Source organism: Choloepus didactylus, chromosome 16 (assembly GCF_015220235.1).
Source record: "Choloepus didactylus isolate mChoDid1 chromosome 16, mChoDid1.pri, whole genome shotgun sequence".
In the NCBI taxonomy this organism is placed as follows: Eukaryota; Metazoa; Chordata; class Mammalia; order Pilosa; family Megalonychidae; genus Choloepus; species Choloepus didactylus.
This window is the reverse complement of record NC_051322.1, coordinates 16130345-16143468: the sequence shown is the minus strand read 5'-3', so window position 1 is coordinate 16143468 and position 13124 is coordinate 16130345.

Genomic DNA, 13124 nt, shown 5'->3' with positions numbered 1-13124 from the left:
CATCCAGGCGTGCTCGGGAGGCAGGGGGTGTTCATCACCCAAAAGAGGGTGGGGTGGCCCAAAGGGGGCTGGCTGTGCCCCCTGCCCTCTTTTCCCACAAAGCCAGGAACAGGAAATGCTCTGTTGTGCCTTCGGGCTCAGTAATGCCTCTGCCACCTGCTTCCCCGGCTTCAAGGTAATGGCTCACCCATGCAATTACCTTCCTTTGTCTTCTCAGAGTTCAAGATAAATTGTTTCAACCTCTCTGCAGGGGGCATTTGAAGTCGAAGTTATTTTTAGGGAAAAAATAAATTTTTTTAAATGTAAGATGCAAAAGTTGTTGCTCCTCAGGCAGCTGAGAGAAAATGAAAGGCACTTTGAGCCTTTTTAAAAGCCAGATTCTGATGTTTAGCTTGAGATCAAAGAGAAACTCAGGAAAAGGAGGGGAAGCAGAGGACAGAGCAGAGTATACAGCGTGATATCCTTTGAAGGTGCTGCCATTCCATTTTCGATCCTTGAACTCGGCAACTTGTTTCATGAGGATGAGCTGAAGCCCGTGCAAGTGCGGAGCTCAAAACCAGAGCTCGAGTGCTGTGTACTAACCTTGAAACAAGAAGCAGGCTCCGTTCTTGGACACCGTTAGTGCAGACACACTTTTGCTTATGCCTGTAAACACACTGAAACAGACAGAAAATGTGTTCTGGGATTTGTTAAATTGAAATTAGGGCTTTTAAAGGAATATCTTGCCATCCGTCCAGCCCCCGCACTCTTTTTAGTAGAGCATTATTCTATTAAACTCTCATCATCAGAGTCCATCTGGATTTGACTTCCAGTCTCTCAATTTACTATCTGTGAAAGCTTGGGCAAGTTATTTAACTTTGTGCTGCAATTTATCCCTGGAGGAAAAGGTAATAGGATTAGGGACAATTTTTAAGGGGGTTGTGAGGATTAAATGAGATAAGCGCCTGCCACTTTGCAAGTTCTCAGTAAATGTTAGGTGTTCTTATTCATCACGTTCTGCAGCAAGATGATTTTCTTTTTGAATGACTTCATTTTTTAATAGTGTCACAGTCAAAGCTGTTCAACACTTATTTCATTACCCAGACATACTCAGCTGCACATACTATTGAGACTCTAATTCCACATGAAATTACTCATCAGTGGTGGTTTACACCTCATAGACATCCATGTTACTAAGAGTCTTGACCAGGGATGGCTCTAGTTACTGAGAAGAAACCCTTTCATGCTCCCTTCTAAATTGAAGAGGTGACAAAACAAACAACAACAAAAAACGGAGATTTTGGCAAGGGGCAGGTTACTTGCTGACAGACACATCTTTGTTCACCATCAGTCAGTGAGATCCACTGCAAAGTTTCTCAGCATCTAGTATTGATCTCAATTATATCCTGATTGTTTCCTAAATTTATCCTACCTGAAGTAGTAGAGACTAGAAATCCATCACACTTTATTGCCTCGACCATGGAGACACCCACAAGATAACAATTTCAGAGCAATATGTACGATGTCAGGTGTTTCAGAGTGCGATTTTATTCCACGGGAAAAGAAATGACTGTGAGAAGGCACATATTTTAAACTTCCCTATTCCATCTTCACCATTGCTTTGGTGCTGCTAATATGTGAATATATGTTTTTTTTTTCTTCTTCTCTATTTTCTGTTTAAAGCTGTTCTGCCAACACAACAGACACCAATGAGAATCTTAAACATTGTGGTATTTGATGAAAAGGGAAAGGTTTTGGCCCCTGGTATTAACCAAATATTAAGAGCATAGGATGATATTTTCATTGTACTTTAAACTATTTGAACCAATTTGCACTGAAACCTATAATTTGGGGGGAATGGTATGGTTTATCCATTATATGTGCAATCTCTTAAACATGGAGGACAGGACTTAGCTTCGCAATGCAAGGTGAAAACCTGATACGTCACTATAAGTAATGGTGCTTTAAAAAGTCTCAAAATATGTAAAGACAAATAATACTGGCTATGGAAAAATAATTCTCTTTCATACTATATGATGAATTTTGAGCCAAATCATTAAAGTTCTCTATTAAGGCATGCTTTTATGAGACATGTTTTAAAAATATTTTCAAGTGAACCTTGATTTGACTTATATATTTTTTCTATTCATTTTGATTCTCTAGCTTAAGTTTGACTTTTGGTTTTATGTTCATAAATCACATTCAATCTCAGAAGACAAAGACTTTCCACCATTGTAGTCAGTCAAAATAATGTGCCATAGAATCTGAAAGCAATTGTAAAAGAGGCAGTCCAGTGATTTTTTGCTCAATGGTGGCATTATTGAAATAACAGAACAGTTTCTGAAGGTGACAATTGTGTCAAAGGAGCAAAAGTCACTTGGGCCCATACATTTGGGCAGAATTGTTAAAAATATCAGTGTCAATGCACCTAGACCTCTCAAAATCCCTTTGAAACATAATAATCTGTTTCTAAAATTGGGATAGATCTCAGAGTTCTAGCCAAAAGTAAAATTATTATTTTCCAGGCATTAAACTGCTAGTGAAAATGGTACTTCCAATAACAGTTCAGATGTAAAATGTTTTCCTTTGAGCATTTAGTGCCAAACAGGAAAAAAAAAAAATACTTGCTGTGTTGAAAAAAGACAAGAACACTATTTTAGGCAGTATTGCTGGGACTGAAAAAGACATTGATTCCTCTGCTAAAGCAACTTGGATTTTCCAAACGCACTTCGTCCCTCCTTGAGTCTGGATGCACCCTGAACAAACCCCTTTTTTCACTTATCTCAAGGTATTTAAATTATGGGTTTAGGTTTCTGCACCTCCCACTCAACTGTGGGGACTTTTAGGCACTGGCCATGTCTTATTCATTGTGGCACCTGCCAGATCTTACACAGTGCCCAGCCCATGGTAGATCCTTTATGAATGTTTGAAAATGAATGAATGAATGAATGAATGCTTGAAAGCAAATTTTTGGAGCTTACTTATTTTACCTTCAAAGAGAATAATGTAATAAAAAAGCATATCACAGATAGAATATGGAAAACAGGATTGCTTTATCATAAATTCATTTGTTTCAAAGTTCTTTGATATTAAATGATCCATATCTGTGAAAAGGAGGGACTGGCCTGGAGATGAAGCTATTTGTTCTATGAGCCCCTGGGAACTGTGAAAAGGAAAATGAAATAATATAAATATGTAAACCTTGGAGAGTCATAGTTTCAGTTCTAACATGTAAAGAGCTTGGAAGTTGTCACTCCTGTTCTTAAAACAAGTAAAAGCTGAACTAACTGAAAATCACCAACTTCCTTGCCCCATCCAAGAACTGAGTTTATGGAGCAAAAAACCAGCCCAAAACCTAGAGAGACAGGTGAATAGAGAAGGCAAAGCCAAGATCTGCTCACTTAGAGCAGAAGCGGTGGAGCCATAAACTGATCAGAAGACTTGAATGGCAATTCTGATGACTTGCTGGAGGTGAGTATGGACTAGTTTGAGAGTGAGAAACTCCTCGGGCCTAAGTCTTAAGGGGGACCTTACACTTTTGTGGTTTTTACTTTCAGTGCTCCACCAAGTTATAACGGTGAAGATCTGAGTGAGATCTCCTCATGGACTTAGTGGGCGGAGGGGAAGAGAAATCATTGCAAAATACATTCAGAATGTTTTCCATAACAGTGGGCTACTTCCCAGGGGAAAAGACTTACCAAAGCTTTATCCCAACTGGGGAAGGGCATTCTTCCCACTGTATTCCCCACTAAACTTCCTGTATCACCCAAAGGGGTAAAAGCTATACCACTGGAGAAACCCAAGCCTGAGAAAAAGTCCACTAAAAAATTGGTATTTAATCACAGGATTATAGAATGCTTCCCTTCTCTCATACCTCAAAAAAGCCCAAGCATCAAAATATGTTAGGCAAAATCTGACAGAATTGCAAGGAAGTCTAGATACATCTACAAATATAATTGGTACATTAAATACATATATTAGAAAAGAAGAAAGATCTAAAATCATCAACCAAAGCTTCTACCTTAAGATACTAGAGAAAGAAGAACAATTTAAGCCTAAAACCAAGCAAAAGAAATAAAATAGCAAAAATTAAAATGAAAATCAATGAAATTGAAAATGGGAAAACAGAGAAAATCAAACTAAAAGTTTGTTCTTTGAAAAGATCAATAAAATCAATGAAACCCTGGTCAGACAAACCAGGAAATAAAGAGAGAAGATACAAATTATTATTATCAGAAATGAAGGAAGAGTCATCACTGTTTATTCCATGGACATTAAAAGGGTAATAAAGGAATACTATAGCTAACCCTATACTTCTAATTTGATAACTTAGATGAAATAGGCCAGTTCCTTGAAAGACACTAACAAAACTCACACAAAGAAAAATAAATAATCTGAATAGACCTGCATTGATTAAAGAAAGGGAGTCATTAATAACCTTTCAAAAGAAAAGCACCAGGCCCAATGGCTTTGCTGGCAATTTCTACAAAACATTAAAAGAAGAAATGCTACCCAATTCTCCATAATCTCTTTCAGAAAATATAAGCAAGGGGACACTTACTATCTCATTGTGTGGGATCAGCATTAACATAATACCAAAGCCAGAAAAAGAGATTACAAGAAAGAAAAACCAGACACCAGAATCTCTCATGAATATAGATGAAAAACCCTCAAATAAGTTAGCAAACCAACAGTGTTGATCATCACCAAGTGGTATTTATTCCAAGTACTCAAGTCTGGTTCAACAGTTGAAAATTATTCAAATTGGACCCGTCATATTAACAGGTGAAAGAAGAAAAATCATATGATCATATCAACTGATACAAAAAAAATCATTTGAGAAAATCCAACACCCATTCATGATTAAACCTCTCAGCAAATTAGGATTCCTCAACTTGATAAAGAACATCTACAGAAAACCTACAGCTAGCATCTAACTTAATGATGAGAAACTGGACACTTTTCACCTAAGACTGGGAACAAGGCAAGAATGGAATAAGGCAAGAATATCTTCTCTCACTACTCTCTTTCATGATTTAACTAGATGTCTTTGCCAGAGCAATGAGGCAAGAAAAAGAAATAAAATATATAAAGATTGGAAGGGAAGAAATAGAACAGTCTTTATTCATGATGACATCATTTTGTATGTAGAAAATCCCATAGAATCAACAACAACAATAATGACAACTCCTGAAACATTAGATAAGTGCATATAGCAAGGTTGCAAGATGCACGGCTGCCATACAAAAGTCAATTATTTCCTTATATGCCAGTAATGAGCAACTGGAATTTGAAATAACAAGGAAATGTAAAAATTTTAAAAAACTATAATGTTGGAAGTGTGACAAAGGGACAGAGGAGCCAATTGATAGAGCTCCCAATAGCCAAAGCTAGACTGAGTTACACCACAAAATAAATTAGTATTGAATTATAACCCAAAGTGTGAAATAAAAATCCATGAGTCCATACTGACATAAATAAATGGTCAAATAATTAAACAAATGAAGTAGAATGACAACTCTCCCATGCCAAAAATTTCAAGCAATTTATGTAGGTACTTCACCTGCCAATGAGGGTGAAGCATGAATCCCTACTCCTTAAGCATGGGTTGTGCATAGTGACTTCCTTCCAAAGAGTACAGTAGGAAAAAGGGAAAAATGAATAAATTTACAACAGAGAAACTTTACAAACACTACGTCAGCCAAGTATTAAGGTTCACTTGAGCAGAGTAAATCATGTTGATAGTATGTGCCCTTTATTAGATGTGATAAAAATGGTACTTTACTTCTATGGTCTTCCTCCCCCAAACCCTAGTCTAATCATGAGAAAAAACTTCAGACAAATATCCATTGAAGGATATTCTACAAAATACCTGGTCAGTACTTCTCAAAGCTATCAAGACCATCAAAAAGAAAGAAAATATGAAAACTTGTTACAGCCAAGAGAAGCCCAAGGATATATGAATGTAATATGGTATCCTGAATGGGATCATGGACCAAAAAATACATCAAGTAAAATTAAGGAAATTTTAGTAAAGAATGGACTTTGGTTAATAACAATGTATCCATATGGGTTCATTAATTGTGACAAATTTACCATACTAATGTAAGTTGTTGTTAACATACATTAATAGGTGTGAACTCTATTATCTTTACGATTTTTCTGTATATTTAAAACTGTTCTAAAATAAAACATTTATTAAAACAAACAAAATATCATAGTGGCTACAATACTCTTCAAATTGGAGAGAGAAATCAGGAGAGATTATGAAAAAGATTAGCTGTATTTCCTGATGTACGTTCAGAGGTGACCAGCCCCAGGTGATGCTCTGCAGAAGACAGAAATGCATCATCCTGTATTTTGTGTCTTTCTCTTGAAGATTTCCAATATACATTAACATAAGAAAGGGTCTGATTAGTCCTGAAATAAAAAAAAAAATCAGTGATATTGAATTTTATCCAAATGTAAATGTTTACACTATCCATGACTGAATATCTGGTTCTAGAGACGTACTTGGATAAATGCTGAACTTCGGTCAGATCATGTGATCTAAGAGCCAAAACCAGAACACCCACCTTAGTTCAGATTCAATGACTTAACTTCAGAGTACGGAGCAGTTGTAAAGGTGAGATCAAGGTGTGAGGAAGAATTACCCTGCTAGTCTAATACAGAAAGACCGAGTCTCTACCTGATTGTAGGGACCCACTAAATTGTAACCCAGCCCACCCTGTGAGAATGAGCAGCGAACCAGATTTCATCTCTGGTTGCCCTACCACAAGTTCAGAGAACAGAGAGGGGCCCTGGTACTACTCGTGGAAATGAAAGAACAAGCCCTTCTTTGCTCAGAGGTTAGACAGTGGTCCCGGATCTGTTGTCACAGGCTGGTGGGAGATGGGGTCTCAAATTTCTGCTCAGACCAAGAATGGACATTAAATAAATAGAATACCGCACACATCTATGGATCTTGCTCAATTTGTAAAGATGGCTGAAACTGATTACATGCAGACACATTTAAAAGTGTAATTGAATTTTTACTAGGTCTCTCTCTCATTACACAGTTTCTCAAAGTTCACTGAAGCTGTAACTTCTGGAACAAGACAAGGATGCACACTGTCACAACTGTTATTCAACATTGTGCTAGAAGTTCTAGCAAGAGCAGTTAGGCAAGAAAAAGAAATAAAATACATCCACATTGGAAAGGAAAAAGTAAAACTTTTTCTATTAGGCAAGTCCCTAATACATTCGATCACCTTTCCCATCTGTTAAATGGGTTAAAACTACTTTCTTTGCAATATTATTATACATATTAGAGGTCCAGTGAATATTAGAGATGCAATATGACTACCAATTGGTAGGCATTCATTATTATGAATTTATTACCAAACTGTTTTAATTGATGGAAGTTAGATCTTTCTTGTATAAATATGATAAAATAATTTTAGAGGAGCAATATAATTTAAAATAGATACCATTAAAACTTACAATTAACAAGAGATGGTAAAAAATTTAAAAAGGTAGGAATAGCTTATACTGGGTGAGACATGTTATGTTCTCAATTTTTATTTCTCCAATTTATTAGGCATCTTGCTACTCTATGTAGAAAGGGATTTTGTTTTTTTCTTCATGGCCTGGGGGAAGGTAGAAGGAATGAACTAGGTCAAGGATTGCTGTCTTGAAATCTTGGGATGGGGAAAATTCAATTGTGTCCATATGTTTAATAAAAGCTTCTATTTCATTCATTTGACAATTCTTTATTATGCATGTATGGTGTATCAGGCTGTGTTTTAAGCTCGAGAGATACAGCATTGGACTGAATGGATAAATACTTGCCTGCATCGAACTTACATTTTACTAGGAGAAGAGAGACAATGAACAAATAAACTAATAAGTATATGATACATTTTCCTCTGAAGGAAAATTAAGTGGGATAATGATGTGGAGAATAATGGTGTAGGGGAAGAAACTTTCCTAAAGAGGATAGTCAGGAAGGAGTTTTGTTAAGGTGAGGGGGTGAGTCTGGCCTGGGGAGGAGGATTTCACACAGCCAGAACCAGAACCGCAGTGCAAAGGCCCAGGGGATGGCAGGTTTGGTGTGTGAAGGGCTGCAAGATGGCCTGCGAGCCTGGGCCCGGGGAGCCAAGGCAGAGAGCCACGGAACAAAGTACATGACGTGCCCAGGGGCAGGATCCCGTACCTCATTTAATTGACAGTAGGGATTTTGAGTTTTATTCTGATTGAGATGGGGAGCCATGGGGGAGTTGATCCAAAGAGTGATATGATCGGATTTACTTTTTCTGGCTCCTGGGTGGAGTATAGGCTGGGAGAGGACTAGCAGGAGTGGAAGAAGAGAGACTAATTAGGAAGTCATTGCAACCTGGGCAAGAGATAAAATCTACTTGGGTGGCAGCATTAGTGCTGGAGGCTGAAGAAAGTGGTGAGGTGAGGGTGTATTTTGAAGGTGGAGGTGACGGTACTTGCTGATGGATAACATGTGGGATGTGAAAAGAAAAGAGGTGTCAAGGCTGACTCAAGGATTTTGCATATGTGTTGTTTATTTGAATATAGATGCATTTAAGCATACGCCAGTAAACCTGCTCATGTAATCTCTAGTCCTGTAATAATAGACATGGTGGAACACTGCAGAGCATAGCATGTTATTGCTTAATTCTGGGAGATCTGGGCATGTGTTTGTATCATTCACCATCACCGACCCAGATCTTAGAATAGTGCCCAAGACATGGTAAGCATTATAGAAGTTGTTAAAAAAAATTAAGGTAATCAATGTTAAAAGAATAATGTTTCCAAGGTCTAAGCTGAATAACACATAACTCTTTCAAATTAAAAGGGCTTGATTTGAAGTCTGGGGGAAGTCTATGAAAAATAATTTACTAGTGAGTAGACTCCGAGATCTCTGGCTAATTACCACAGATTTATTAAGACACTGGGAAAAAGTTGCTTGCTCACTGCCTTCAACTGCTAGCAACTAATAAACGTGATTGATACCAGTACATACTGTATATGTGTGAAATATGCATGAATTAATTTTAGCTTGAAATTTTAGTTTTGGATTCTTTGCTATGTTCAGGGGGCTCAAATTAGCATAATTAACATAATGGTAACTTTTCATCAGCATAGACTTTAATTTTATATTACTCTGACCCTGGCTTTCAAATCATACCAGGTTGAAACTGACTTTTAAAATTAATAATAACCTTTGAGTCTCCCTGTCCTCACTCTGTCTGCCCCTCTTCTCTCACCCCATTTCCATTTATTCTGCTTCCCACCTACCTTTTCTCATTTGTTTTGCACTCCCCTTAATATACGTATCTGCATACCTGGTGTTCTTTTATGATTTCCCCTTTTTCTCCTTGAATTTTCGTTCAATGTTTCCAATATGTACTTTTACCCACTTTAAATCCTCAAGTCCCTACTGACTCAATTTTTAGACCCCACTGTTGTCATCTTACAAATAACAAGGTGGAGACAGATGAAATGTATATGCATTTGCTCACCTTTTTCTCCTTCAGTGCACACATTATTTTTTTATGTTTATGTTGCATCTGCATATTGAGTTATTAATTCAAAGAACATAAAGGGAAGGAGTCATCCTGTCCTTCCAGCCCAGGGTTGTGGAGAGGTGGTGGCCGGGCATGAGCCTTGAGATCACAGCTGCGGTGGGTGGGATTGCTGGACTGGCGGCAGCCTCAGGTAGTTCAGCAATGGCTCTTCTGCAGGTTAGGGATGAGAGTTAGAAAGGCAGTCTCAGGGCTGGGCTTGATGCCTCATCCTCATAATTGAGGCTGGGTGGAGGCACTTCACCATGAGAGGCCAGCAGGCTGCGATTACTTGGCAAAATAGCAGCAGTAGCCAGAGAGTATGACCTGCATGGAGTTATGGAAATACAGCTCATGGTGTCCTTCAGAGTAATACAGATGGGCAGGTCATCATCACGGGTGCTGCTTAATGCGTGACTATGACAAAAAATAAGCAAGAATGGAGTGTCTCTAGATGAGCTGAGCTACGAACTGCTGAAGGTAGCCAATCAAAATAACAGAACCACAATGGAAATAGCAGTGAAGCCTTTAATCACTTATTGCACTGGCATTGCAGGAGGTTGACCTGGTGGAAAAGTGCCAGCTCCCACCTGTTGTGTTTTCCCTCATGGATCAGCATAGATGTGGGTGGATGTCTCGCTGTTGAGGAAACCTGGAACCAAAGACTTCTGCAGTTTTATGGACCTGGGAGCTGAGTGGGGTGGTGGGGAACCAGAAGTGAAAAATTACTGAGTCAGAGTGGAGAAAGGGTCTTCAACAAGGAGGTCAAGCAGAGACACCTGAAGAAGACTGCAGGTTAGTAACGCAGATGTGTAAGTGCATGACCAGCCAGGGGGCCTTCCTGAGTCCCTGACTGCAACAAACTTCAGGTACTGTGCAACCTTCAGATATGTGGGGAGGGCATCTTTGCCTTGTGAAGCCTGCCAGGTAAAGCCTTTGTAATTGCCTGAAAATTCACACATTAGGGTTTTGGGCCAGTAGCCAGGCTCTTCATGGAGAAGCAGGAGGGTGAGTATGGTTACTCCACTTAAAAACTTGAAAAGTCATAATCCCTTGTTCATCCTCAGACTGGAGTCCATTTTAGATCCAGAATCCATTTCCAGAAGAGGAAACTGGGTCCCTAGGAGAAAAAACCCTGCAAGACCTTCATAAGTGATGATTCCTCAAGTCCTTCCCAATGGCCCTAAGGCCATTTACTCAGGTGACATATCCTGGGGGAAGGAGATGGACCTGAGAAGGTAATGGATGGAGTACTGGCAGACGTCCACTCAAGGTAGGTCCACAGACACATTCAGTAGGCATTCTCCAATCTATGAGTCTAATTGGAATTGATACATTTGGCAGCTGCCAGAGCCACCATATTGGGTCCCTATCCTGTTGGAGAAGAGTTATTAGAGTGGAAAGGCCAAATGGAAAGTTTTGGAACTGCACGTGCCCTTCACCCTGCCTTTCCACCCCCCACCACCCCCACAGCCAGCCAAGATAGTAAATACAATCAGTGCTGCATCAATGGGGGATGGCCACCATTAAAGCTATGGTGTTATTTCCTATCATAACTCCATTTAATTTGCCACTGAACTACACAGAAACTGATCCTGGAGAATAAATGTAGACTACCACATACTTAACCAAGCTGAAGTCCTGATCATAGCTGCTTTGCCAGATGCAGCATGACTGCTAGAGAAGATTAATAAGGTCTCAGATACAGCATATGTGTCCACTGATTTAGAAAACATGTTCTTTCCCATTACAATTTAAGGAAAGAAGATCAGAAACAGTTTGCATTCAGATGGGACCTTCAACAATAGTAGTTTATAGTTTTGTCTCAGGGCTATGTTAACTCTCTCACCTTCTGAAGAGCCCTGGACTGCTTGAGTATCTCCCAGAAGATCACAGTGTTCCATTAACGGGCAACATCATGCTAATTGGATGGAGTGAGTAAGAGGTGGTCACCTGGTAAGACATTTGTGCTGCAAAGGGCGGAAGATAAATGAAGATTTAGAGACCACCCACAGTGAAAGTTTCAGGGGTTTAGCGGTGAGAGTATGCCAAGATATACTCTCCAAAGTAAAAGAAAAATTGCTGCTTTTCAAGCCCTCTACCACAAAGAGGGGAGAACAGTGCCATGTATCCTCTTTGGGTTCTAGAGACAACACATTCCACATGCTTTTCCAGCCCATATGCCAAGTGACATAGAAGGCTGTCAGCTTTGACTGGGGTACCTGGCAGGAAAAAACTCTACAGCAGGCTCAGGCCATGCTGCAATTAACTCTGCTACAGGGGCCACATGATCCAGCTGACCCTATGGTGTAGGAGGTGTCAGTAGTGGAAAAAAATCATCGTATGAAGCTTATGTGAAACTCCAGAGGCAGAAATATTATATAGGTCCTTTGGATTCTGGAGCAAGGCCATGACTTCCATGGCAGAGAAGTACATGTCCTTTGGGAAACACATCTTGTAATATTTATGGGCCCAGGTAGAGCTGTGGGACTGCAAGGGACCAAGCATTCAAAACTGCCCATTAGAGGCTGGGTTCTGTTGGACCTGGCAGGTCATAAAGTTGGATGGGCCTAGCATCAGTCCATAGTAAGTTGAAAATGGTTAATCTGGGACTGAACTCAGGTAGAACCAGAGAGCATGAGTAAGCTACTGGAACAGGTAGGCCAGACCCTGACAGTAGTGCAGGTACCCCTTTGATGGCTTGAATCCAGGTAGGGATGCACAACCATCTCAGCCAGGAGGAAAAATCCTCTTTTGGTTCATGGTTTCATCAACTTGATGCATGAGTGAAAACGGAAAATAAGCAGTGGCTGAATTACAATTACTCAGGGGTGGCCATAAAAGACAGAGGAGAAGAAAAGTATTTTTATGGGCAAAGGTGTGAGCACTGTGTGTGTAGACGAAGTGATCTGAGGGGAGAGTAAACATAGATTTCTGTGCAGTAGCCTGGAAATCTGTTCAAGGTCCTGCAAGTAAAAGGAATGGAAGATCGGATACAAGATGTTCTTGGATAGAGGCATGTGGGTGGGCATATGGGAGTGGGAGTGAACTAACTAGTCAGCGTTAGGGCCTTTATCATTGGCCACCCCAGATTTGACATGATGGGCATGTAAAGAGTAAGAGGCTTTGTCTGGGCCCAACTTACAAAGGTCAATCTAGACACTGCTGCATTTGAATGTCCAGTTTTTCAGCAGCAGAAACCAATGCTGAGTCCCCAGTATGGCACCCGTCCCCAAGGAAACAAACTGACCAATTGGGTCCTTGTTGGGCCCTTCCATTTTGGAAGGACCATCAGTTGGTCCTAACAGAATAGACACCTATTCTAGGTACTGCTTTGCCTTTCCTACCTGATGAGTCTTAGCCAGCACACATTCTGGGGGATTTAAAATGCTTGACCCACAGGTATGGAATCTCGCACAGCATAGCATCTGACCAGGGGACCCACTTCACAGCAAAAAAAGTTAAGTGAGTGGGTCTATAACTATGAAATTCACTGTTCATAGAATGCTGACATGGCTTTCTAATGGCTCAGTGAAATACCAACTCAGAGGCAACACTCTGAATGGGTGCCATTCTTCAGGACACAATTCT